This window comes from Ovis canadensis, chromosome 1 (assembly GCF_042477335.2).
Source record: "Ovis canadensis isolate MfBH-ARS-UI-01 breed Bighorn chromosome 1, ARS-UI_OviCan_v2, whole genome shotgun sequence".
Classification (NCBI taxonomy): Eukaryota; Metazoa; Chordata; class Mammalia; order Artiodactyla; family Bovidae; genus Ovis; species Ovis canadensis.
In genome coordinates this window covers 164,765,671-164,788,098 of record NC_091245.1, presented here as the reverse complement: position 1 = coordinate 164,788,098, position 22,428 = coordinate 164,765,671, and the positions used below count along the sequence as shown (strand labels likewise).

The following is a 22,428-nucleotide window of genomic DNA, read 5'->3' as shown; positions in this document are numbered from 1 at the left end:
TTATTATTGTTTCTTAACATATGAAGCTTCCTTGCTTAAGCATATTGAACTTATAGCAGACTGTTGAGAAAATTACATCCTATCATTTGAAATGCCAATTTAAACATAAAATTCAAGAAATTGGTATAATTACATTATTCAATGAAAATTTGTTATAATTTATGAGATATCTGGGCTTCCCAGGTGGCTCAGTATAAAGAATCTCCCTGCTAATGCAGGAAATGCAGGTTCTACCCCTGGGTCAGAAAGATCCCATGAAGGAGGGCATGGCAACTTCACTGCAGTATTCTTGCCTGGAGAATCCCATGGAGAGAGGAGCCTGGTGGGCCACAGTCCATGGGGTCACAAAGAGTCGACAATGACTTAATGACTCAGCATGCATGAGATATTTATTCATATTTGTCTGAAGGTCCACAAAATAATATTCTGTATTCCAAATATTAATTTGTAAAATAAAACTAAAATTTTTCAAAAGTAATTTGACTTGCCATTTTTTAAGTATAATGTAAACTAACATACTTGTATGCTTTTCTCTTTTTAATGTTGTTGGTAGCTTGAAAATTATATTTCAAATCAGTAATAGGGAATAATGCAGAAAATATATAATGAAGCATTTTGGTTGTGGTACTTTATTCTTTACTAAAAAGTAATCTTCTAGTAGTGTCATTTGTTTATATGATGGTTAACATTAAATATCTGAGAATTACTGAAACTGTCAGTCTTTCAACAAAGCTCTGTAAACAGCCTGATAAGAAAATAAGCCACTGTGAATATTGGAAAAATTTTAAGTAATGTAATTTAATGGGAAGTGTGTTCAATTTTTTGAACTTCTACAAGTGCAAATATTCTTTGGCTATCACAGTCTACAATCATATACTAACTTGAAACTCCTAAGTGGCCATATACTGGGCTCTTATTATGTGTATCATATTGTTAGGTAGTTGGAAACAGAAGTCCAAAGTGGCGGTGGTTAAAAGACAAGGAAGGGAAAAGCCCATGAAAACAGAACAAAGTAAGGTCAAAGGAAGGTCCGAGGACTGGAGTGAGGCCCTCAGGTAGAACAAACAGCACTGCTCCTAGCCCAATTTACACAGGACAGGCCCAGGGGGCAGGAAAAAAAACCAAATAAATAAAAAGAGGAGCCAAAGGGCGCACTCTTCTCTTCACATCTTTGGGTAGGCATGCCCTCCCGTCTCCTGCTACTTTCTAAATAAAACTGAACTGTAACACGGAGCTGTAACACTGATCTGTCAAAGAGCTATAACACGGTCTGTTCAAGACCTGAGAATTATAACACGGTCTGTCCAAGAGCTGTGACGCACTGAGGACTTTAATGTCCGTAGCTTCAAATTTTTCTCAGGATGAGACAGAACCAAGGACATTACACTTGCCTGACAACATTATGTAAAAGTTTGGTGATATTTTCCAAGTTTTTCAGCTTTATTCACATCTTTTAAATTACTTTTGAAATAGAATTAATTTATAAACATTGTAAAAAATTCAAACCTACTTTCAAGTTATAAAATTAAAAATAAGACATATTCTTTTTCTGTTACTTCTTGATTCAATGTGTGCATTATGCTGTCTGGGGGGAAAGGGGTTAGCATAATTAAGTTTTTAATAATTTTCCAAAAATCTTCCAAATCTGCTTCTCAATTCAAGATTTGGAGGTATCCTTTAAGATGATCATGTTTTTCTCCTTTGAGTTATTATTAGATTATCTAATATTGGATAATTTTGCATTTCCTGGGTGAAATATACATTTATGGTATTAATATTAGCACTGATATTCACAAGTAACAGTGCCATTATTAAATCATTCTTAAAAGCCACCCCTCTCTAAGTGTGACACCTGGTTCTTTGCCAGAACCCTTTCTGATTAAGAGCTCACTCACTTGTGCCTGTTTTGTTCACCTGTGAAATTAGGATAATTGTTACTATACTTATGCAGATTGTAAGGATTACATGTATAAATATATGTAAAATCATTAGTACCTGGCCCATAGAAAACGGTGAGTAAATCTAACCCATAATGATGATGATAATGGTGTTATTATTGTTATTATGACCTTAAATTATTGCATTTGCCTTGTAATTTTAGTCCCTGCATGCTTCTTTTCAGGTATTCTATGCAGTTTTCTATAGTGTGGGGTGAAAATGATTGGAAGCAGAGTAAGAGACTGATTGAGGCCATAGGCACACTTTAATAAGAAGATTGAGAATTTGTTCCCCTCTATGAGAAGGCAATGGCACCCCACTCCACTACTTTTGCCTGGAAAATCCCGTGGACGGAGGAGCCTGGTGGGCTGCAGTCCATGGGGTCACAAAGAGTAGGACACAACTGAGTGACTTCACTTTCACTTTTCACTTTCATGCATTGGAGAAGGAAATGGCAACCCACTCCAGTGTTCTTGCCTGGAGAATCCCAGGGACGGCAGAGCCTGGTGGGCTGCCGTCTATAGGGTGGCACAGAGTTGGACATGACTGAAGTGACTTAGCAGCAGCAGCAGCAGCAGAATGAAAGAAATGTCCAAATTTACTTTTAAAAAGAGAAATGCATATGAAAATAAAATCAATGCAATAAAATACAAATTAAAAGGGAATCCATCCCTCTCTTTGGCATATACCCTTCCTTTTTTTTAAAAAAAAGAGAAGCTGTAAGTTAACTGTATTTAAATGGGTGATTATAACAAAACAATGACTTTAAAACACACACACTTTGAGAATAATTACAATTTAGATCATAATTTACAAACTGAAAACAAAACTTGTCTTATCCTCTTTTTATAACATTTCCCAAGTGTCATCTGATAACACTAACTTCTCTTGCCCATCTCATTTTCCCTCAGGAGACCTTTGTTCATCTCTGTATATCATTTATTCTTGGGGCAATTTGCCTTTCCCTCTTCTGCAAACTGGGGCACATTCTAGGAATATCAGAACCTTTATTTTGTGTAGTATTGACGAAGAAAAAAATATCTGGAGCTGAGTCATATCAACAATAATTCTCTGAAAAACACCTGGTTTTCTCTATCCTCAGTTCAGGTCAGTTCAGTTCAGTTGTTCAGTTGTGTCTGACTCTTTGCAACCCCATGAATTGCAGCACGCCAGGCCTCCCTGTCCATCACCAACTCCCGGAGTTCACTCAGACTCACGTCCATTGAGTCAGTGATGCCATCCACCCATCTCATCCTCTGTTGTCCCCTTCTCCTCCTGCCCCAAATTCCTCCCAGCATCAGAATTTTCTCCAATGAGTCAACTCTTCGCATGAGGTGGCCAAAGTACTGGAGTTTCAGCTTTAGTATCATTCCTTCCAAAGAACACCCAGGGTTGATCTCCTTCAGAATGGACTGGTTGGATCTCCTTGCAGCCCAAGGGACTCTCAAAAGTCTTCTCCAACACCACAGTTCAAAAGCATCAATTCTTCGGGGATCAGCCTTCTTCACAGTCCAACTCTCACATCCATACATGACTATTGGAAAAACCATAGCCTTGACTAGATGGACCTTTGTTGGCAAAGTAATATCTTTGCTTTTGAATATGCTATCTAGGTTGGTCATAACTTTTCTTCCAAGGAGTATGTGTCTTTTAATTTCATGGCTGCAATCACCACCTGCAGTGATTTTGGAGCCCCAAAAAATAAAGTCTCTATCCTACACGGCCTTAATTCATATCCTTCCCTAGATTCCTAGCTCAATTTTTCTTAACTTATGTTAGATCCCTACATTTGTCGTTGTTAGGTGCTTAGTTGTGCCTGACTCCTTGCAACCCCATGGACTGTAGCATGTCAGCCTCCTCTTCCCTCCACTCTCTCCCAATGTTTGCTCAAATTCATGTCCACTGAGTCCATGATGCTATGCAAACATCTCATCCTCTGTTGCTCCCTTCTCCTTTTGCCTTCAATCTTCCCCAGCATCAGGCTCTTTTCCAGTGAGCTGGCTCTCTGCATCAGATGGCCAAAGTATTGGAGCTTCAGGTTTAGCATCAGTCCTTCCAATGAATATTCAGGGTTGATTTCCTTTAGGATTGATTGGTTTGATTTCTCTGCAGTCCAAGGGACTCTCAAGAGTCTTCTCCAGCAACACAGCTCAAAAGCATCAATTCTTACATAGCTTAAGAAAAGTCCATTTCTTTTGTTCATAAAAAACTGTGAAAAAAGGTTTACTTAATTTTAAAATAGTACAGAAACTTCCAAGTGACAGAATCATATAGCTAAAGACATATTGATAAAAGACAACATTTCTCTGGTATACAGAGAAGTAACTGTCAAATCTGGATTATTGTCTGTTAAGTTCATTGTGTGAGAGGGAAAAGGAGTCAAATTGTTTGTTTTTCAGGAAATGTTTAACGTGCTCACAGGTACTTATCCAAGGGCAATAGAAACCTAACTCAAGACTCCTCCTTAGAGAGTGAATTCTATAAAATGTTTTAGTACTGAAACTTGCCCTAATGTATGTACAAGGTATGAAATTCACAATCTTGTGAAGAGATACACAAGGAAAACAAATATCAAAATAATTTAAGGACATGTATACAACAGATCTCAACTCTACAAAGATATGAAGATTACTAATAATGTCTTAAAAATTATAAATGTGTTAGAAGAGACCACAGAGATAATCTAGTATGATTTCTTGAGTTTATAAGTAAGGAGCAAAAACCTAGAAAAATGAAATGCTTTGGAAAAGGTCATGCAGATAGCACAGTAAAGGCTGTGGTCCAGGTATCAGTGAGCCTTACCATGTTTATTGTTTTTCAACTGTTGTTTGCTTGCTCATTTTATAATATTCATTTGGTTTTCTCAATAACAAAAATAATAATGATGTTTAAGCACTTGCAACATTCCAGGAACTTTTGTGAGAATTTTATTTCTGTTATTGCATTTGATCTTCACAACAATTCTTCAAGGGGAACACTAATATCAATCTTTATTCCACAGACAGGGAAATTCAGCAGTCTGTCTGGCTACTTTCCCTGTATTTAGATCAACAGTTTCATAATTTTATCTTTCAATTATTTCAGATTGCCTGGTGGTATATAATTTATTCATGGCTGTTTCTACTCTATAATAGGATTAATACCACCTATGAATTGGACAGTATTTGATCTAATATTTCTGACCTTTCTCCTTCTAAAGAAAATATGGGAGTGAAAATGTCAGTCATGTCTTCAGTAAAAATCAACGTCAAACATTTACTCTTTGCTATCTTCTTCCATCCTTGAATCCACCTTGATCATAACCAGTTTTCATTGATTATTTGCTTGGCTTCCTGCCTGTGATGTATTGTGTAACTAGATTTGGACTTTCTTGTAACGTGCTCTTTTGTTTTGCTTAAGCCTTACTTGATTTTGATTTGCACTTCCCCTGCTCTGACCTGCTTTGCTTTACAGGTTTCCCCAAATCTCCTCACTCAAGCAATCCGACAGCACTCAAAAGATGCTTATGATGGCTCTTTTTTTTTTTCCTTAGTCACACTAGTAGGGTGACATTTTCTTTTTATAGTGGGGAAGTTTTAATAAGATAAAGTTTTAAGAAAATAATTTTTCTAATATTCACAGTATGAACACTGTTAATAAGTCATAAATGATATCAAGAGGTTAAAAATAACATATTTTTCCATCCAAAAATATTTTTTAATATATTGAAGATAACAGCAAAATTAGGATAGATGCTCTGGCCCTTTCTTACTGTGATTTGTGTTCTCATTTTGCGACTTGACTATATGTAAAAGGCATTCTAAAATGTCTGAAAAAGATTCACTGAGAAGTTATATAGGTATAATACAGTTTATTAAATTTACTTAAAATTCAAGCACTTTAAAATCATTCAAATTTCCCTAGCAAGGAACAAAAAAATCTTATTGGTAACATGTTCATGGAGAAAGAGTAACAAATTGTGCTCTCCATGATATTTCTGTTACAAAACAAATTAGTGATTGTAATCTGTTTTTAGGTTTCAGTTGAGTTCAGCCGCTCAGTTGTGTCTGACTCTTTGTGACCCCATGAATTGCAGCACTTCAAGCCTCCTTGTCCATCACCAACTTCCACAGTTCACTCAAATTCATGTCCATCGAGTCGGTGATGCCATCTAGCCATCTCATCCTCTGTCATCCCCTTCTCCTCTTGCCCCCAATCCCTCCCAGCATCAGAGTCTTTTCCAATGAGTCAACTCTTCACATGAGGTGGCCAAAGTACTGGAGTTTCAGCTTTAGCATCATTCCTTCCAAAGAACACCCAGGGCTGATCTCCTTCAGAATGGACAGGTTGGATCTCCTTGCAGTCCAAGGGACTCTCAAGAGTCTTCTCCAACACCACACTTCAAAAGCATCAATTCTTCGGCACTCAACTTTCTTCACAGTCCAACTCTCACATCCATACATGACCACAGGAAAAACCATAGCCTTGACTAGACAGACCTTTGTCAGCAAAGTAGTGTCTCTGCTTTTGAATATGCTTTCTAGGTTGGTCATAACTTTCCTTCCAAGGAGTAAGTGTCTTTTAATTTCATGGCTGCAATCACCAACTGCAGTGATTTTGGAGCCCCCCAAAATGAAGTCTGACACTGTTTCCACTGTTTCCCCATATATTTCCCATGAAGTATAAAATAAATTTATCCTGGTGGTAATTCATATTTTCCATTTCTTAAGATACATAATTAATACTGTAAATAACATATGCTGAACCAGATTTGTCTTTCTCTGGTTACCTAGTATTTAATTTCTAGTTTCCATGGTTACTGTTAGGACCAAAGACTGGCTGGTCACCAAAGTAGAGCAGAAGAGTATGTTTAGGTTTGTTTGAGTAAGTAGTCGCTATCGGAAATGCCTTACCAAATCACTGTGCTCTCGACCCCAAGCAAACTAAAGATTCTCTATTGCTTTTCCCAGCTCTCCAACCTGACCCATATTTTGCCCCATCAGGAAGCTGTGGCAGTCAGGCCCTGGGAAATCAATGATGGCAAGACCTCTAGTGGGTGCCCATTCCTCCAGTTAACTTTCTTCATTTTGCAACTGCTCACCTTTACTCAGCATTTTTAGACAGTGGTCAAGTGCCCTTGTTGCTGATAGTCTAGTGAATGAGAATACTCTGAAAATCATGTGGAGGCCCTATTGTGAGAGAATATACACCTCTCTCCATCCCTACCTAAGAGCTTAATGAGTCCTGCTGCTCTCTACTGGAGAATAGTGTTCGAGTTTCCTGACTCTCTATTTGGCCATAGTGTTGGCCACTGAAAAGCGGAGGTGCTGAATTGGTAGGTACCTAAGCATTTCTTGGGACTGACTGGTGGCTACTTCCTGTCTTTTTCTGGAAACCTGTACAGGTTTTCCCCCTACCTCTGCATTTGTCTGAGCTAAAGAAAACCACGTCTATAACAAATCAGTTCAACACTTTATAATCTATACAGGCCTTGGAGAATCCTTTTTTTAACTTATAACACAGTGCTAAATTTATAAACTTTAACATCAATTTTGGCATTTTCTTTTATAAAATAAAGAACTGCTTGTATACATTAAAGTGAAAGTGAAGCTGCTCAGTTGTGTTCCACTCTTTGTGACCCCACTGACTGTAGCCTACCAAGCTCCTCAGTCCATGGGATTTTCCAGGCAAGAGTACTGGAGTTTGTTGCTATTTCCTTCTCTAGGGGATCTTCCCAACTCAGGGATTGAACTGGGGTATCCCACATTGCAGGCAGATGCTTTGCATTCCCGCATTGCATTGCGGACGCTTTACCGTCTGAGCCCCCAGGGAAGCGAAATTATCAATTAAAGGGTCACCTTCTGTCTTGGACACAACTTTATGTCTAACCTTGCAGCATAAAATCACTAGTTCTAAATCCAAAGTAGTGTTATTCTTTTATACAAATAGACATAATACTTAATAGGATAAAAGAAACCAGTAGTCATTGATTCTGAACACTGATTTTACTTTTCACTGAATTTACTTTGAAACTTATGAGGAAGAAAAATAAAAGAGGGAATAAAATTAATGATTAATGAATATCCTTTAAGAAGAGGCTATTGATTTCCTGTTACTTATGAAAAACTGAAAATGTTTATGACATTAATTAATTGGCTTAATTTTAGTTATATAGATATGCAGGTCTGGAGAAGGAAACGGCAACCCACTCCTGTGTTCTTGCCTGGAGAATCCCAGGGACGGCGGAGCCTGGTGGGCTGCTGCCTATGGGGTCACACACAGTCGGACATGACTGAGTGACTTAGCAGCAGCAGCAGGTCAGGAAGCAACAGTTAGAACTGGACATGGAACAACAGACTGGTTCCAAATAGGAAAAGGAGTATGTCAAGGCTGTATATTGTCACCCTGCTTATTTAACATATATGCAGAGTACATCATGAGAAACACTGGGCTGGAAGAAACACAAGCTGGAATCAAGATTGCCGGGAGAAATATCAATAACCTCAGATATGCAGATGACACCACCCTTATGGCAGAAAGTGAGGAGGAACTAAAAAGCCTCTTGATGAAAGTGAAAGAGGAGAGTGAAAAACTTGGCTTAAAGCTCAACATTCAGAAAACGAAGATCATGGCATCTGGTCCCATCACTCCATGGGAAATAGATGGGGAAACAGTGGAAACAGTGTCAGACTTTATTTTGGGGGGCTCCAAAATCACTGCAGATGGTGACTGCAGCCATGAAATTAAAAGATGCTTACTCCTTGGAAGGAAAGTTGTGACCAACCTAGATAGCATATTGAAAAGCAGAGACATTATTTTGCCAACAAAGGTCCATCTAGTCAAGGCTATGGTTTTTTCCAGTAGTCATGTATGGATGTGAGAGTTGGACTGTGAAGAAGGCAGAGAGCCAAAGAATTGATGCTTTTGAACTGTGGTGTTGGAGAAGACTTTTGAGAGTCCCTTGGGCTGCAAGGAGATCCAACCAGTCCATTCTGAAGGAGATCAGCCCTGGGTGTTCTTTGGAAGGAATGATGCTAAAGCTGAAAGTCCAGTACTTTGGCCACCTCATGTGAAGAGTTGACTCATTGGAAAAGACTCTGATGCTGGGTGGGATTCGGGGCAGGAGGAGAAGGGAACGACAGAGGATGAGATGGCTGGATGGCATCACCGACTCGATGGACGTGAATCTGAGTGAACTACAGGAGATGGTGATGGACAGGGAGGCCTGGCGTGCTGTGATTCGTGGGATCACAAAGAGTCGGACACAACTGAGTGACTGAACTGAATTGAACTAAAATGCTTTATAAATTACAGGAGAAACTCTGGTGAATGATATCTTTAAAAATCTTTAAAGGAATTTAAAGACAGAAGGCACAGACAAAAAGGCAGTAAAATATTTAGTAGGTATTTATATCTATTTATCGGAATAAATTCAGGAGGGAAGTCATAGATCCATGAGTTAAGTCTGCACATCAATAAACGTGCAAATCCAGGTGCTCATTTATTCTGCCAGTAACGTTGAACTGTATATATCTAGATTTGTCAGGGACAACCTAGACTAATGCCTGGTTTCTGGATGATTATAAATAACTTCCTCTTTCATTGCAGAATGTCGCAGTTTGAATATAAATTATACTTATTGATTTTATAAGTCCTTGACCGTGTATCATCTGGCTAGTAGTCTCTGACACAGGTGAAAGGGTTAATGAGTACCTGAATCTCCAAATATACAATTGGTGTTGTTTTTAGCCGCTATGTCATGTCTGACTCTTTGAGACACCATGGACTATAGCTAGCCAGGCCCCTCTGTCCATCGGATTTCCCAAAGCAAGAAATTGGAGTAAATTGCCGATTCCTTTCACAGGGCATCTTCCCAACCCAGGAATTGAACCCAAGTCTCTGTAGGCAGATTTTTTTTTACCACTGAGCCAACAGGGAAGCCCTTATGATATCAATTGTGTTTGTTCACTCACTGAGTCATGTCTGATGCTTTGTGATCCCATGGACTGCAGGACGTTAGGCTTCCTTGTCCTTCACCATCTCCCAGAGCTGGCTCAAAGTCATGTCCATTGAGTTGGTGATGCCATCCAACCATCTCCTCTGTTGCCCTCTTCTCTTACCTTCAATCTTTCCCAGCATCAGTCTTTTCCAATGGGTCGGTTCTGCATATCAGGTGGCCAAAGTACCGGCGCTTCAGCTTCACCATTAGTCCTTCCCATGAATATTCAGGGTTGATTTCCTTTAGGATCAGACTAGTTTGATCTCCTTGCTGTCCAAGGGATTCTCAAAAGTCTTCTCCAGCACCACAGCTCAAAAAAGTCATACATTTGAATCAGTTCTAATGAGGTGGATGAAACTGGAGCCTATTATACAGAGTGAAGTAAGCCAGAAAGAAAAACACCAATACAGTATACAAACACATATATATGGAATTTAGAAAGATGGTAATGATAACCCTGTATGCAAGACAGCAAAAGAGACACAGATGTATAGAACAGTCTTTTGGACTCGGTGGGAAAGGGAGAGGGTGGGATGATTTGGGAAAATGGCATTGAAACATTTATAATATCATATATGAAACGAATCGCTAGTCCAGGTTCGATGCATGATACTGGATGCTTTGGGCTGGTGCACTGAGATGACCCAGAGGGATGGTACGGGGAGGGAAGAGGGAGGGGGGTTCAGGATGGGGAACACGTGTATACCTGTGGCAGATTCATGTTGATGTATGGCAAAGCCAATACAATATTGTAAAGTAATTGACCTCCAATTAAAATAAATAAATTTATATTTAAAAAAATACGTCAATTCTTCAGCGCACAGCTTTCTTTACAGTCCAACTTTCATATCCGAACATGACTACTGGAAAAACTATAGCTTTGATAAGACATGTATTTGTCAGCAAAGACATCTCTGCTTTTTAATATGCTGTCTAGATTTGTCATAGCTTTTCTTCCAGGAAGTAAGTGTCTTTTAATTTCATGGCTGCAGTTACCATTCACAGTGATTTTGGAGCCCAAGAAAATAAAGTCTGTCTCTGTTTCTATTTTTTCCCCATCTATTTGCCATGTGATGGGACCAGATGCCATGATCCCAGTTTTCTGAATGATGGATTTTAAGATATGATTAGGAATGACTATACATGTCTTGAATCCTCAGTGATCCCTGAATCTAGGTAACTGTAGGGTTTGGGCAAATTAAACCTTTAGCCATAGACTACTTTTGAACTCTGGAATTCAGGGAATTTCATATATTTTTTCTGTGTGCAATGATACTAATTGTACATGTTCATAATAATGTACAATGATCTGTGAGTGAAAATGTTTAAAAAACAAGTAGAAAAAAAAAACATTCTGAGCTTGCACAGGATAATTCTTCATAGGTACTTCACTGGAGAGTATTGTGAAGACTCTAAACTTGGCAATCCTGCTACTCAGTTTAAATGGTTAGGAAAACTGAACTATAAGCAGTAAGTCTTATATCATTTCTGTCTTGTTTTGGCTGTAGTAATGAGACTGAGACCAAATTCAGTTATACTACAGAGCTTTGAATGCATATCTGTCATAAAGGCAGAATAAAGTTGCTCAGAGCATTGTGTTGTCTAAGGTAAATATTACATACTTAATAAGAGGAAGTATATTCTTTTCTAGCATGAATATTTACAAATGCAGTAACATTCCCTAGAGTGAGTCAGGATTATACATATTATTCATTTCTGGCAAGACTGTTAACATGCTTTAAGCACAAAAAGCAGCCTTGCGAAGATAAAAACATTTCTTAAGTTTCAGAGGAAAAATGGTGATGAAAGTAGTCACCTGAAGGAGATTCTTTATCAATATATTCTTGGGCCCATGTTTTATACTATTGAACTAGAAAAGCAGAAACAGAATCATTAGCATTTATAGGAAAGACAATGAGAAATATGATTTCTGCAAAACATTTTGGTTACTTTTAAAATTACTTTTAAGAGTACTTTTTCTTTGTTTAATTGAAAATTCAATCTAAATACTAATCCTCTTAAGTCCTCTCATCATTTTTGGCTTTTTCTGAAAATTACACTCCTATTGACAACATCCAGGCAGCCAAACTCAAACTGTGGATTCATAAAATATATTCTATGTTCATGCAATACTGAGTTATGATGTCAGCAATAAATTTAACAATTTAAAAACTTTAATATCCAAGTGTCTTAATTAATAAAAGACAACTACAGAGTTAATAAAATTTAAAATTGTATTAACACAATAAACTGGTTGTCAGCTAAATTTATGAGTTAACAACTTTGGTTTGCTCTTTATTTGAATCACATGAGTAAATATGAGTAAATATCTCATAAAAGTAAAAATCACATGAGTAAATATCTGTTATCTTTTTTCACATATACTTTGTTTCATAGATCCAACATGATGTGTCAAAGACACATTGATACAAAATACATTGTTTCTACCCTTGGTAAGCTTATGTGTATGTGCATGCTAAGTAGCTTCAATCATGTCTGACTCTTTGGGACTCTATGGACCGTAGCCTGCCAGGCTCCTTTGCCCATGGGATTCTTCAGGCAAGAATACTGGAGTGGGTTGCCATCCCTTCCTTCAAGGGATCTTCCTGGCCCCAGGATTGAACCTGCATCCCCTCTAGCTCCTGCATTGCAGGCAGCTTCTTTACCACTGAGCCACTAGGGAAGGCCTAGTAAGCTTACATGCCACAACAAATACGCCACTTGGGCACATTGATTTTCTTGAATTCAAGGTACTCGTGTAAGAATGACATTCCGACCCTCTTTGATCCCTTCTGAAAGCAGACGATAAATCTCTCACGTGGAAGAGAGTATACTCTCCCTGTATCAGAAGGGTGGAAGGCATGTTTATAACTAGAGATTCCAGAATTCAGAGCCTAGAAACTTTTAAAAACAAACCTTGTTACTTCAGTTTAGCCCCCTAAGTGCAAACCCATTTGTTTTGTCAATTGTTCAAAAATTTATTGTTTCTTTGTCTAAAAGGTACAAAAGCTTCCTGCTTTTACTTCCTCAAGATTCCAATTTTTATGGAGCTCTCATATATATATAAATAATTAAATATATTTTTCTCCTGTTAATCTGTTTTATGTCAATTTAATTATTAGACCAGCCAAAAAACTTAGAAGATAAGGGAAAATTTTCCTCCCTATAATACAGAACGATTTATTTAAAAACAATTCGTAATTTATTAAGCCCTCCTTCTTTTGTTAAATGTTTATTTTTACATTTATATTTCTACTTCTTTGTGATTTTTTTTTTACTAGTAGGAAATTTACTGGGTCAAACGATACAATATTTAAAGTGTCCCAATAAATATTCCTAACACTTTTGCCTGGAAAATCCCATGGACGGAGGAGCCTGGTTGGCTGCATTCCATGGGGTCACTAGAGTCGGACAAGACTGAGCGACTTCACTTTCACTTTTCATTTTCACGCATTGGAGAGGGAAATGGCAGCCCACTCCAGTATTCTTGCCTGGAGAATCCCAGGGACGAGGGACCCTGGTGGATTGCCATCTATGGGGTCGTACAGAGTCAGACACGACTGAAGCGACTTAGCAGCAGCAGCAGCAGCAAAATGTTTTTTAAACTTCAAACAAATTTAAATTCCCACCATCAATATATATGAGAATTTCATCTTGTAATAGCCTCACCAGTATCAATATTATGTATTTTTCATCACTACTATTTGACAGGTAAAAATTTCCATTTATAATTTTTGCATTTCTTCATTTACTAATAAAAGCAGCTTTCTTAATAACTGTAAGTAGCTTTTATTTTCTCTTTATAAATTTTTTATGTTCTGTACCATTAATAATAATTTTAGTGCTTTTCATATTGATTTCTTTATATTAATAGATTAAGACCAATTTACCTATTTTTATACTTGTTATAAAAAATTACCTTTTAAATCTGTTTATGTTAGATATATTGAGAATTTAAATATTTGAGTGTGCATGTGTGTGCCCATGTGCATGCAAGATCTGATCTTTGCTTTTGAAATTTTTCTATTGCTCTCTGGATTACTAACATTTTACTATCTCTAGATTCAAAAGAACTTGCCTATGGCGTTCTTCAAAGTTACATAATGGTTTCAGACATACAGACGCACACACATATGTGTGTGTATACATGAGAAAGAAAAAGAGAAGCAGAGAGTCCTTTTAAACTCATGGACCTAGTTTCAAAAAAGAAGAGGAAGTGACCACCCACAAGGCTAAAGTACAACAAAAGCAAGGATGACTGTCTAATGTGACAAGTGCATTCCTGGATTTCTATTTAAAAATAGAACAACTTTAAATTTCTTGTCTTGTCTTTTGTGAATTTGAGAAAGTCTTCCTATCACCAGGCCTAATAATATATGGATTTAACTCAATTGTGTATTGCAGACAAAAGAAATGTAGATCTCCCCAAAGAGAGAGTATCTTTGAGGTAGGCCACATACCATATTTTTCTCCAACCTATCTAATTTGATGGTATGCAGTATTAATCACACATTGTTTACTAAATCTCCATATTTTATAAAGTAGAACTATATAGCAAACATTAACATATAAGGAAATTACTAATTTCTCTATTATCATTTTCCTAGAAAATCTGTCCTTCATTTTTTTAACTAAATATCTTGTATTTTTTAAATACAGATAGTAACAACAGATCTCATTTCACATCTCCGAAATAATCACTCCTAAACTTTTAGTATTTAGCTTCCCAGCTGCTTTCTCCAAACCAAGAAATAGCATTTATGATCTAAATAACATTTATAATTTATTTAAGTATTCATACTGGTTAAATCAGAATCTGTTATACAGTTCAACTAACAAACTTGCTACAGATTATTGTAATACTGAAAGTCACTCAGTCATGTCCGACTCTTTGTGACCCCCCATGGACTCTATACAGTCCATGGAATTCTCTCAGCCAGAATACTGGAGTGGGTAGCTTATCCCTTCTCCAGCAAATCTTCCTGACCTAGAAATCAAACCATGATCTCCTGCATTGCAGGTGGATTCTTCACCAACTGAGCTATCAGGGAAGCCCTCAATTAACAAACTTGCCACAAGTTATTGTAATAGATACTATACATCTACCTATTCAATGCCCATTTTCAAGTGTGTTCTTTGCTGTCCTTTTCTCCTATAGGGATAGAAATGCACCAAACTTGATTTTCCAGACTTCCTTGTGGTTAGGGATAGCTATGACTCCAAGTTCTGACTAATGAAATCTAAACAAAAATTCGCTGGTTATAGTTCACTAAAAGTTTTTTTTCTTTGCCAATGAAAAGGAACAAATCAGGCTATAATTGCTATTTTATTGTACACCCTTTTCTATGTCTTGAAAACAGATATGTTGCCCGGGTGTGCCAGTATCACTGCTATCAGAAGGAAGAAGCCAAGAATCTTTGCATGAGAGGGCAGCAACGGCGAGAGACACAAAAGTGATGAGTTATCACTGAATAGGTCAACTGCCTCCAGCAAGATTTTACTTCCATTCTCATTACATGAGGAAAATAACCTTTACTGTGTCTAAGGAACTCAATCAGATTTTCTGTTACTTTTAGTCCAATGCATTCCTAACCGGTAGAATTATTTACTCATCTTTATTCTCTCCATTTTTAGACATAATTCCTTGGGATCTTCTTTATGGTTCAGAAGACAAAGACAGCTATTGAACATTTGTCTTAGTTAAATGAGTAAGGAAGATTTATGCAATTCTTTCTTGGGCCTCAAATTCCCCCAAGTTAACCTTACCTCACTGTGATCATATATTTGGTAATTTTTAAACTTAAGTATGTTAATCCTCTATTTAGGTCAAGAGAGGAAAATGAAAACAAAACTTTCTAAGGTGAAGTAAGTAACTTTAAATTTAAAATATTAAATGAAAATACTAGACATAAATGCAAGGCTTTTATTTTATTTTTTTGCAGTGACTCATTTAGTCTGTCAACCATTTATTTGAAAGTCTTTGACATGATACCTGTATCTCAGGAAAGATGTGGCAAATAATATTTTTTGTGTTATTTCCTCCCTTCCTTTCTATTGATCTTCAACTATTATTTTAATGTGGGCTGAACTCTGACAAGCATTATGAAAGTGGATCTAAATTGGATTATAGTTCTCTATTTTAGTAGGTACAAGAAAGTGTCTCAGACCACAAAGGACTGATCATTTGTGTGCAGGAAAAAAAACAAAAACAAAAAACAATCTCCTACTTATATATAACCCACAGGGGGGAAAAATATAAGATGAAAGAGAGAGAATATACTACATTTATTTAAGCTGACTTGTGGAACCATTTGTTAATTACCTTTCCAACCAATGGAATATTCACAGGTATAGGAACCAATGCTCACACTTCGAATAAGCAAACAAATGTAACAACAAAAAGAAATGCAGTCAACTAATTTTCACTTAAGAAGCAGATTAAACTCATATTTCAACATTAAAATAACAAATTGTGGTGGTTACAAATCATTAACTACAGATTTCAATACTTCTGCCTCTGCTTCTGTTTCATGACAAGACCTCTTTATTCATATTTATTTCTAATGGAGAATGGAATATAAACTGGCCTTACACATAAATGACTTTATTTATATGCAAATCATCTCATGGAAATCTCTGGTAACATACTTATGGACAGGCCCACCTTTTCAAAACAACAAGCCAAATATCACATTTTAAATTCTTTCTTTACTTTTTTAAAAATATCATATTTTACCATATTTTCAGCTCATTCTCACTTCTTTTCCAGGGATTTGTGCAGTAAAACAAGACAAGGCTAAAAAATATGCTATATAAATAAGGATCAGTCTTTTATCTTCATAGCTCAAATAAGTTTAATTTTACAGTCCTCTTCTATGGCACCGATCTACTCAGTCTTTGCCAACTGCTTTTGCATTGGATTTACGAAGTTTTCAAGCAACAGTCAAAGCAAAAGCTAAACATTTGGAATAAGTTTTGTTCAGTTCAGTTCAGTTCGGTCACTGAGTCGTGTCTGACTGTTTGAGATCCCATGGACTGCAGCACTCCAGGCCTCCCTGTCCATCACCAACTCTCCGAGTTTAATCAAACTCATGCCCGTTGAGTCGGTGATGGCATCCAACCATCTCATCTTCTGTTTTCCCCTTCTCCTCCTGCCTTCAATCTTTTCCAGCATCAGGGTCTTTTCCAATGAGTCAGTTCTTCTCATCAGGTGCCCAAAGTATTGGACTTTCAGCTTCAACATCAGTCATTTCAATGAATATTCAGGACTGATTTCCTATAGGATGGACTGGTTGGATCTCCTTGCTATCCAAGGGACTCTCAAGAGTCTTCTTCAACACCACAGTACAAAGGCATCAATGCTGACACTCAGCTTTCTTTATAGTCCAACTCTCACATCCATATAGAAGCAATCCATATTAACTTGGGATGCTAGCATTTTACTTATCTAATTAAATTTTACTTAGTTTTGCATTGAAGGGCTTCCCTCATAGCTCTCTGGTAAAGATCTGCCTGCAATGCAGGAAACTCCAGTTTGATTCCTGGGTCAGGAAGATCCACTGGAGAAGCAATAGGCTACCCACTCCATTATTCTTGGGCTTCCCTTGTGGCTCAGCTGGTAAAGAATCCTCCCACAATGCGGGAGACCTGGGTATGATCCCTGGGTTGGGAAGATCCCCTGGAGAAGGGAAAGGCTACCCACTCTAGTATTCTGGCATGGAGAATTCCAGGGACTATACAGTCCATGTGGTTGCAAAGAGTCGAACATGACTGAGCAACTTTCACTTTTCACTTTCACTTTGAAGTGAAAGTCACTCAGTTGTGTCTGACACTTTGCCACTCCATGAACTATAGCCCACCAGGCTCCTCAGTCCATGGATAAACCTGGCAAGAATACTGGAGTAGGTTGCCATTTCCTTCTCCAGGTGATCTTGGACCTAAGGATAGAATCCAGGTCTTCTACATTTTAGGCAGATTCTTTACCTTCTGAGCTACCAGGGAATTGTAGCAACTGGAGAACTATAAAATCTGACCACTTGCCATATTCACTGACAGAATTTTTTTTAGGTAATATTAAAATTTCGATAATTAACACTATTATATGCACTTATATAAAAATTGATCATGATTTCATTTTCTCACTAAGATTAAAATGCCTCACTAAACTGTTTTGTGAAACAAAACTAAAAGCCTTAAATATTCTTTTTACCCCTAATATTAAAAAATAATAAATTTCCAACTATTTAAAATTATTTCTAAGTGAAAAAAAATCTATCTTTGAAGAATCCTTCTCCTTTCTTCGGATTTATAGTATGGGAATATTAATCAAATTAAATTACTTTATCTAAGGACATAAAGCTTTATCATTTAGGTCAGGGTTGGTGAACTATGGCCTGTGGGCCAAATCCAGCCAATATCTGTTTTTGTAAATAAAGTTTTATTAGCACACAGCCATTATTCTTTCATTTCTGTATTGTCCAGGGCTGCTTTCCTGTTGCAAGGGCAGAGTTTAGTAGTCTAACAGAGAATAAATAGCCTACACAGCCATATAGTTTACGATACTTACTATCTGACCTTTTACAGAAAAACATTAGATTGTTAGGGGACACATGAACAGATCTGAAATCTACCTACATAGAATTTTCACATTTTTTATTTGGAAGAAATATTGGAAAACGTCCTGTTTATGTCATGAAAAAGCTTTGGTACAGTACAGCAAACTACAGTGAGGGTCTAATTTCATTAAAATTTCTGGCCAGAATCCGAATGAGAACCAGGAGCTGAATACCCTCAGTCTCATGTCCATCTACCACATTATACCTTCCTCTCTAGCAACATACACCTCACCTTACAGTTTTCCTTTATTAAGCTTTGTGACAGAATTATAACAAAAGATAGAATTATATAGAAAATAGCTTTTATATATTGGAGAAGGAAATGTCAACCCACTCCAGTGTTCTTGCCTGGAGAATCCCAGGGAAGGGGGAGCCTAGTGGGCTGCCATCTCTGGGGTTGCACAGGGTCGGACACGACTGAAGCGACTTAGCAGCAGCAGCAGCTTTTATATATCATGCAAAATTCTACAACTTAAAGATAGTTTTATTTTACATTTTTACAAATATATTAGTAAATAAATTTAAATGCTTAAATTGTTTATTGAAAATTTTCTTAAGTATAACAATGTTTAATATCTTTATATATTTTAGTAAGTTATTACAAAAGAAAAGTGTTCTACCATGAATATGTTGCACCGCAAACCTTTTTTGTCTAGGTATACATATCCTGTTTAAACAGAAGGCATTTAGTGAAGCATCACAAAAATTTAACTTAAAAGTACATCCCTGGGCTTTCTATTCAGTTCCATTGATCTATATTTCTGTTTCTGTGCCAGTACCATAGTGTTTTGGTTGCTGTAGCTTTGTAATAGCATAGTAAGAAGTAAGGGAGCCTGATTCTGCTGGGTCCATTTTTCTGTCTCAAGATTTGGGGTCTTTTTCACTTCCATACAACTTTTTGTTGTTGTTCTAGTTCTGTGAAAAATGACATTGGTAGTTTGACAGGGATTGGATTGAATCTGTAGATTGCCTTGGGTAAAAGAAAAAAAGATTAATCACACAGTTGTGTTCAGCTCTTTGGTACCCTATGGACTGTAGCCTGTCAGGCTCCTCTGTCCGTGGAATTTTCCAAGCAAGAATACTGGAGTAGGTAGCTATTCCCTTCTCCAGAGGTTCTTTGCAATACAGGAATTGAACCCAGCTCTCCCACAGTCACCATGGAGGTGGTTCAGATGGTAGGTAAAGAATCTACCTGCAATGTAGGAGACTAGGTTTGATCCCTGGGTTGGAAAGATCCCCTGGAGAAGGGAGTGGGTGGCAACCCATTCCAATATTCTTGTCTAGAGAATTCCATGAAAAGAGAAGCCTGGTGGACTACAGTCCATGGGGTCACAAATCAGACACATTAGACTGCCTTGGCTAGTAACAATATTGATTCTTACCAATCCAAGAACAAGGTACAGAAGTTGCCTACATGTGAATGAGCTCCATTCTGAGAGTGCATTCATAGTCTGGTTTGTAAGTCCAAGAAAGTTAGCCTAGGTATCCAACTGACACAATTGGCTATATAATACTATACTGTAATAGGTTTATACTTTTCACAAAAATAATACATAAAAATAAAAAAAAATAAAGGAAACATTTTAATTCATACAGTACCTTGAAAAATACAGTAATTAAGTACAACAACTAGCATACAGGAGCTGGCATTGACTGAACAGGCAAGAAGAGTTACTGACTAGAGGAGTGAAAGGAGGTGGGAGATAGAGCTGAAGGATCATCCGCAATAGGAGACAGAGGGCAAGTATACCTGATGTTGATGGCACAACTTCTGGCTTCTTGCTGGATTCAGTTCCATCTACCCTCTTGAAAAAAAAAACAATTCAGTGATATTTGGGGACTAGCTCTTTTTTTTTTTTTCTCATCATAGATGACATGGTAGCACTCAATGGCATTATGAATGGCTGCTGAAACATTTGTGTACTGTACATTAGGGTTTTGTGTCTCAGAAACTAACAGTGCCTCCTTCTGTTCAGTTCAGTTCAGTTCAGTTCAGTAACTCAGTTGTGTCCCACTCCTTGCGACCCCATGGACCGCAGCATGCCAGGCCTCCCTGTCTATCACCAATTCCTAGAGTTTACCCAAACTCGCCTCCGTTGAGTTGGTGATGACATCAAACCATCTCATCCTCTGTCATCCCCTTCTCCTTCCACTTCAATCTTTCTCAGCATCACAGTCTTTTCAAATGAGTCAAATCTTTGCATCAGGTGGCCAAAATATTGGAGTTTCAGCTTCAACATCAGTCCTTCCAATGAACACTCAGGACTGATCTCCTTTAGAATGGACTGGTTGGATCTCCTTGCAGTCCAAGGGACTCTCAAGAGTCTTCTCCAACACCACAGTTCAAAAGCATCAATTCTTTGGTGCTCAGCTTTCTTTATAGTCCAACTCTCACATCCATACATGACTACTGGAAAAATCATAGCCTTGACTATATGGACTGTTGTTGGCAAAAATAATGTCTCTTCTTTTTAATATGCTACCTAGGTTGGTCATAGCTTTTATTTCAAGGAGCAAGTGTCTTTTAATTTCATGGCTGCAATCACTATCTGTGGTGATTTTGGAGTCCCCCCAAAAGTAAAGTCTGTCACTGTTTCCACTGTTTCCCCATCTATTTTCCATGAAGTAATACAAAAGGATGCCATGATCTTAGTTTTCTGAATGCTGAGCTTTAAGCCAACTTTTTCACTCTCCTATTTTATTTTCATCAAGAGGTTATTTAGTTCTTCACTTTCTGCTATAAGGGCGGTGTTACCTATATATGTGAGGTTATTGATAGGTCTCCCAGCAGTCTTGATTCCAGCTTGTGCTTCATCCAGCAGGGCATTTTTGCATAATGTACTCTGCATATAAGCAGGGTGACAGTATATAGCCTTGATGTACTCCTTTTCCTATTTGGAACCAGTCTGTTGTTCCATGTCCAGTTGTAACCGTTGCTTCCTGATCTGCATACAGGTTTCTCAAGAGGCAGGTCAGATGGTCTTGGATTCCCATCTCTTTCAGAATTTTCCACGTTATTGTGATCCACACAGTCAAAGGCTTTGGCATAGACAACAAAGCAGACATAGATATTTTTCTGGAATTCTCTTGCTTTTTGATGATCCAATGAATGTTGACAATTTTAACTCTGGTTCCTCTGCCTTTTCTAAAACCAGCCTGAACATCGGGAAGTTCACAGTTCACGTATTGTTGAAGCCTGGCTTGGAGAATTTTGAGCATTACTTTGCTAGCCTGTGAGATGAATGCAATTGTGCGGTAGTTTGAGCATTCTTTGGCATTGCCTTTCTTTGGGACTGGAATGAAAACTGCCCTTTTCCAGTCCTGTGGCCACTGCTGAGTTTTCCAAATTTGCTGGCATGTTGAGTGCAGCAATTTCATGGCATCATCTTTTAGGATTTTAAATAGCTCAACTGGAATTCCATCACCTCCACTAGCTTTGTTCATAGTGATGCTTCCTAAGGCCCACTTGACTTCACATTCCATGATGTCTGGCTCTACGTGAGTGATCACACCATCATGATTATCTGGGTAGTGAAGATCTTTTTTTGTATAGTTTTTCTGTGTATTCTTGCTATCTCTTCTTAATATCTTCTGCTTCTGTTAAGTCCATACCATTTCTGTCCTTTATTGAGCCCATCTTTGTATGAAATGTTCCCTTGGCATCTCTAATTTTCTTGAAGAGATCTCTAGTCTTTCCCATTCTATTGTTTTTCTCTATTTCTTTCACTGATCACTGAGGAAGGCTTTTATATCTCTCCTTGCTATTCTTAGTGCCTCCTTAAATAAAAATAATCTTCTTGCCATTTGCTGCATCATAAGTGTCTCCAGTTCTTCAGTTACTTCTTCTTTTTGTCTTTCTCCACCTTCTCTCTGTGCCTCTAATTCCATCAGGTCTTT

General features: G+C 37.6%; 1 protein-coding gene and 1 long non-coding RNA gene across 2 annotated transcripts in view; one reads left to right on the top strand and one right to left on the bottom strand.

Moving 5' to 3' along the window:
• Positions 1-22,428, bottom strand: part of EPHA6 (EPH receptor A6) — a 975,318-nt gene that overhangs the window by 494,326 nt on the left and 458,564 nt on the right. The window lies entirely within an intron of this gene.
• LOC138418774 (uncharacterized) lies at positions 13,365-15,465 on the top strand. Its single transcript, XR_011248715.1, has 2 exons — positions 13,365-13,627; positions 15,277-15,465. It is a non-coding gene; the product is annotated as an uncharacterized lncRNA (long non-coding RNA).